Source organism: Eucyclogobius newberryi, unplaced genomic scaffold, assembly GCF_026437365.1.
Source record: "Eucyclogobius newberryi isolate DKJ021-1_F unplaced genomic scaffold, fEucNew1.0.hap1 SCAF_29, whole genome shotgun sequence".
Lineage (NCBI taxonomy): Eukaryota > Metazoa > Chordata > Actinopteri > Gobiiformes > Gobiidae > Eucyclogobius > Eucyclogobius newberryi.
The window spans coordinates 1025346-1031345 of NW_027315934.1; positions in this window are offsets into that span (position 1 = coordinate 1025346).

Consider the following 6000-nt stretch of genomic DNA (forward strand, 5'->3'; position numbering starts at 1 on the left):
TCCTGGCTTGTGCTTGGCACGATACTAAACGTCTCACCATGTTGTCCACAGTCCATGGAAATGATTGTGTTCAGAGGAGGATCCGATCCAAGACAGATGACACTGGCTTCCGTGACATCAAAAGACCTGTATGTGTCGACCAGTACAACGCCTACATGGGTGGAGTGGACACTGCTGACCAGAGGATGAAGACATACCTCTTTCCACACAGGTCCCGGAAATGGTATCATCGCATATTCAATGCCATTATAAGCATAAGTATTGTCAACTCACACATCATATACACCAAATCCACTCCAGGCCCACACAAACCTTTAAAGGTTTACATTCAGAACATTATTGATGCATTACTGGCTGATCACTCCAAAAAACAAGAGAGGCGCTCAAGACCGGAGGGTGAAATGCCACAGAGACTCACAGAGCGTCATTGGCTTTGTCAAGCAGAGGGACGTCCAGACTGCGCCGTGTGCTCTGACCGCTCTCGTACCAAAGGCAGGCGGCAAACAAAGTACAGGTGCCGTCAGTGTGGCGTCTCTCTGTGCGGTTCCATGCAACGAGAGATACCATACGCTAAAAAACTTTAAATGCTGTCATTTGGATATGTAAAAGTGCAGGGTACCTTGACCCTGGATGGACATCTTTTCTGTGATGGCTCTCTCCTTTCTTCACTGCTTTCTCCACAACCTGCCTGGCACCAATGATGGATGTATAAGTTGGAAAAATAAAAAAAATACATAATAAATACCGTGTTTGTCATCATTTGGTCAGAACTTGTAATCAGGGCCCGAGTTTGAAGATGTGAGCAAAAGGGGTGAAAATGGGTTAAAATGTGAAAAAACACCAAAATGAGCAAAATGAAATAATCCCCCATCATCAGTGCACAGTTTGCCCCCAGAAAAGCACTCCCCTGGGGCCTGGAGGTGATCTGACCACCAGAATATAGTACCATATACCCCTGCTGGACTTAGAAAAAAAACCGAGCTTCCAGCCAATAGTACACTATACCCGAGGGACTCTGTCGTTTTTCGGCAATAGTACACTATACCCGAGGGACTCTGTCGTTTTTCGGCAATAGTACACTATACCCGAGGGACTCTGTCGTTTTTCGGCAATAGTACACTATACCCGAGGGACTCTGTCGTTTTTCGGCAATAGTACACTATACCCGAGGGACTCTGTCGTTTTTCGGCAATAGTACACTATGCCCATCGACTCTGTCGTTTTCCCGGGCCGTAGTATGAAGTTGTGAGCAAAAGGGGTGAAAATGGGTTAAAATGTGAAAAAAACACCAAAATGAGCAAAATGAAATAATCCCCCATCATCAGTGCACTGTTTGACCCCAGAAAAGCACTCCCCTGGGGCCTGGAGGTGATCTGACCATCATAGTATAGCACCATATGCCCCTGAGGGACTTAGAGTAAAAACCGAAATAGTACACTATACCTGAAAAGACTCTGTCATTTTTCGGCAATAGTACACTATACCCGAGCGACTCTGTCGTTTTTCCGGGCCGTAGTATGAAGTTGTGAGCAAAAGGGGTGAAAATGGGTTAAAATGTGAAAAAACACCAAAATGAGCAAAATTAAATAATCCCCCATCATCAGTGCACTGTTTGACCCCAGAAAAGCACTCCCCTGGGGCCTGGAGGTGATCTGACCATCATAGTATAGCACCATATGCCCCTGAGGGACTTAGAGTAAAAACCGAAATAGTACACTATACCTGAAAAGACTCTGTCATTTTTCGGCAATAGTACACTATACCCAAGCGACTCTGTCGTTTTTCCGGGCCGTAGTATGAAGTTGTGAGCAAAAGGGGTGAAAATGGGTTAAAATGTGAAAAAACACCAAAATGAGCCAAATGAAATAATCCCCCATCATCAGTGCACTGTTTGCCCCCAGAAAAGCACTCCCCTGGGGCCTGGAGGTGATCTGACCATCATAGTATAGCACCATATGCCCCTGAGGGACTTAGAGTAAAAACCGAAATAGTACACTATACCTGAAAAGACTCTGTCATTTTTCGGCAATAGTACACTATACCCGAGCGACTGTCGTTTTTCCGGGCCGTAGTATGAAGTTGTGAGCAAAAGGGGTGAAAATGGGTTAAAATGTGAAAAAACACCAAAATGAGCAAAATGAAATAATCCCCCATCATCAGTGCACTGTTTGCCCCCAGAAAAGCACTCCCCTGGGGCCTGGAGGTGATCTGACCATCATAGTATAGCACCATATGCCCCTGAGGGACTTAGAGTAAAAACCGAAATAGTACACTATACCTGAAAAGACTCTGTCATTTTTCGGCAATAGTACACTATACCCGAGCGACTCTGTCGTTTTTCCGGGCCGTAGTATGAAGTTGTGAGCAAAAGGGGTGAAAATGGGTTAAAATGTGAAAAAACACCAAAATGAGCAAAATGAAATAATCCCCCATCATCAGTGCACTGTTTGCCCCCAGAAAAGCACTCCCCTGGGGCCTGGAGGTGATCTGACCATCAGAGTATAGCACCATATGCCCCTGAGGGACTTAGAGTAAAAACCGAAATAGTACACTATACCTGAAAAGACTCTGTCATTTTTCGGCAATAGTACACTATACCCGAGCGACTCTGTCGTTTTTCCGGGCCGTAGTATGAAGTTGTGAGCAAAAGGGGTGAAAATGGGTTAAAATGTGAAAAAACACCAAAATGAGCAAAATGAAATAATCCCCCATCATCAGTGCACTGTTTGCCCCCAGAAAAGCACTCCCCTGGGGCCTGGAGGTGATCTGACCATCATAGTATAGCACCATATGCCCCTGAGGGACTTAGAGTAAAAACCGAAATAGTACACTATACCTGAAAAGACTCTGTCATTTTTCGGCAATAGTACACTATACCCGAGCGACTCTGTCGTTTTTCCGGGCCGTAGTATGAAGTTGTGAGCAAAAGGGGTGAAAATGGGTTAAAATGTGAAAAAACACCAAAATGAGCAAAATGAAATAATCCCCCATCATCAGTGCACTGTTTGCCCCCAGAAAAGCACTCCCCTGGGGCCTGGAGGTGATCTGACCATCATAGTATAGCACCATATGCCCCTGAGGGACTTAGAGTAAAAACCGAAATAGTACACTATACCTGAAAAGACTCTGTCATTTTTCGGCAATAGTACACTATACCCGAGCGACTCTGTCGTTTTTCCGGGCCGTAGTATGAAGTTGTGAGCAAAAGGGGTGAAAATGGGTTAAAATGTGAAAAAACACCAAAATGAGCCAAATGAAATAATCCCCCATCATCAGTGCACTGTTTGCCCCTAGAAAAGCACTCCCCTGGGGCCTGGAGGTGATCTGACCATCATAGTATAGCACCATATGCCCCTGAGGGACTTAGAGTAAAAACCAAAATAGTACACTATACCTGAAAAGACTCTGTCATTTTTCGGCAATAGTACACTATACCCGAGCGACTCTGTCGTTTTTCCGGGCCGTAGTATGAAGTTGTGAGCAAAAGGGGTGAAAATGGGTTAAAATGTGAAAAAACACCAAAATGAGCAAAATGAAATAATCCCCCATCATCAGTGCACTGTTTGCCCCCAGAAAAGCACTCCCCTGGGGCCTGGAGGTGATCTGACCATCAGAGTATAGCACCATATGCCCCTGAGGGACTTAGAGTAAAAACCGAAATAGTACACTATACCTGAAAAGACTCTGTCATTTTTCGGCAATAGTACACTATACCCGAGCGACTCTGTCGTTTTTCCGGGCCGTAGTATGAAGTTGTGAGCAAAAGGGGTGAAAATGGGTTAAAATGTGAAAAAACACCAAAATGAGCAAAATGAAATAATCCCCCATCATCAGTGCACTGTTTGCCCCCAGAAAAGCACTCCCCTGGGGCCTGGAGGTGATCTGACCATCATAGTATAGCACCATATGCCCCTGAGGGACTTAGAGTAAAAACCGAAATAGTACACTATACCTGAAAAGACTCTGTCATTTTTCGGCAATAGTACACTATACCCGAGCGACTCTGTCGTTTTTCCGGGCCGTAGTATGAAGTTGTGAGCAAAAGGGGTGAAAATGGGTTAAAATGTGAAAAAACACCAAAATGAGCAAAATGAAATAATCCCCCATCATCAGTGCACTGTTTGCCCCCAGAAAAGCACTCCCCTGGGGCCTGGAGGTGATCTGACCATCATAGTATAGCACCATATGCCCCTGAGGGACTTAGAGTAAAAACCGAAATAGTACACTATACCTGAAAAGACTGTCATTTTTCGGCAATAGTACACTATACCCGAGCGACTCTGTCGTTTTTCCGGGCCGTAGTATGAAGTTGTGAGCAAAAGGGGTGAAAATGGGTTAAAATGTGAAAAAACACCAAAATGAGCCAAATGAAATAATCCCCCATCATCAGTGCACTGTTTGCCCCTAGAAAAGCACTCCCCTGGGGCCTGGAGGTGATCTGACCATCATAGTATAGCACCATATGCCCCTGAGGGACTTAGAGTAAAAACCAAAATAGTACACTATACCTGAAAAGACTCTGTCATTTTTCGGCAATAGTACACTATACCCGAGCGACTCTGTCGTTTTTCCGGGCCGTAGTATGAAGTTGTGAGCAAAAGGGGTGAAAATGGGTTAAAATGTGAAAAAACACCAAAATGAGCCAAATGAAATAATCCCCCATCATCAGTGCACTGTTTGCCCCCAGAAAAGCACTCCCCTGGGGCCTGGAGGTGATCTGACCATCATAGTATAGCACCATATGCCCCTGAGGGACTTAGAGTAAAAACCGAAATAGTACACTATACCTGAAAAGACTCTGTCATTTTTCGGCAATAGTACACTATACCCGAGCGACTCTGTCGTTTTTCCGGGCCGTAGTATGAAGTTGTGAGCAAAAGGGGTGAAAATGGGTTAAAATGTGAAAAAACACCAAAATGAGCCAAATGAAATAATCCCCCATCATCAGTGCACTGTTTGCCCCCAGAAAAGCACTCCCCTGGGGCCTGGAGGTGATCTGACCATCATAGTATAGCACCATATGCCCCTGAGGGACTTAGAGTAAAAACCGAAATAGTACACTATACCTGAAAAGACTCTGTCATTTTTCGGCAATAGTACACTATACCCGAGCGACTCTGTCGTTTTTCCGGGCCGTAGTATGAAGTTGTGAGCAAAAGGGGTGAAAATGGGTTAAAATGTGAAAAAACACCAAAATGAGCCAAATGAAATAATCCCCCATCATCAGTGCACTGTTTGCCCCTAGAAAAGCACTCCCCTGGGGCCTGGAGGTGATCTGACCATCATAGTATAGCACCATATGCCCCTGAGGGACTTAGAGTAAAAACCAAAATAGTACACTATACCTGAAAAGACTCTGTCATTTTTCGGCAATAGTACACTATACCCGAGCGACTCTGTCGTTTTTCCGGGCCGTAGTATGAAGTTGTGAGCAAAAGGGGTGAAAATGGGTTAAAATGTGAAAAAACACCAAAATGAGCCAAATGAAATAATCCCCCATCATCAGTGCACTGTTTGCCCCCAGAAAAGCACTCCCCTGGGGCCTGGAGGTGATCTGACCATCATAGTATAGCACCATATGCCCCTGAGGGACTTAGAGTAAAAACCGAAATAGTACACTATACCTGAAAAGACTCTGTCATTTTTCGGCAATAGTACACTATACCCGAGCGACTCTGTCGTTTTTCCGGGCCGTAGTATGAAGTTGTGAGCAAAAGGGGTGAAAATGGGTTAAAATGTGAAAAAACACCAAAATGAGCCAAATGAAATAATCCCCCATCATCAGTGCACTGTTTGCCCCCAGAAAAGCACTCCCCTGGGGCCTGGAGGTGATCTGACCATCATAGTATAGCACCATATGCCCCTGAGGGACTTAGAGTAAAAAACGAAATAGTACACTATACCTGAAAAGACTCTGTCATTTTTCGGCAATAGTACACTATACCCGAGCGACTGTCGTTTTTCCGGGCCGTAGTATGAAGTTGTGAGCAAAAGGGGTGA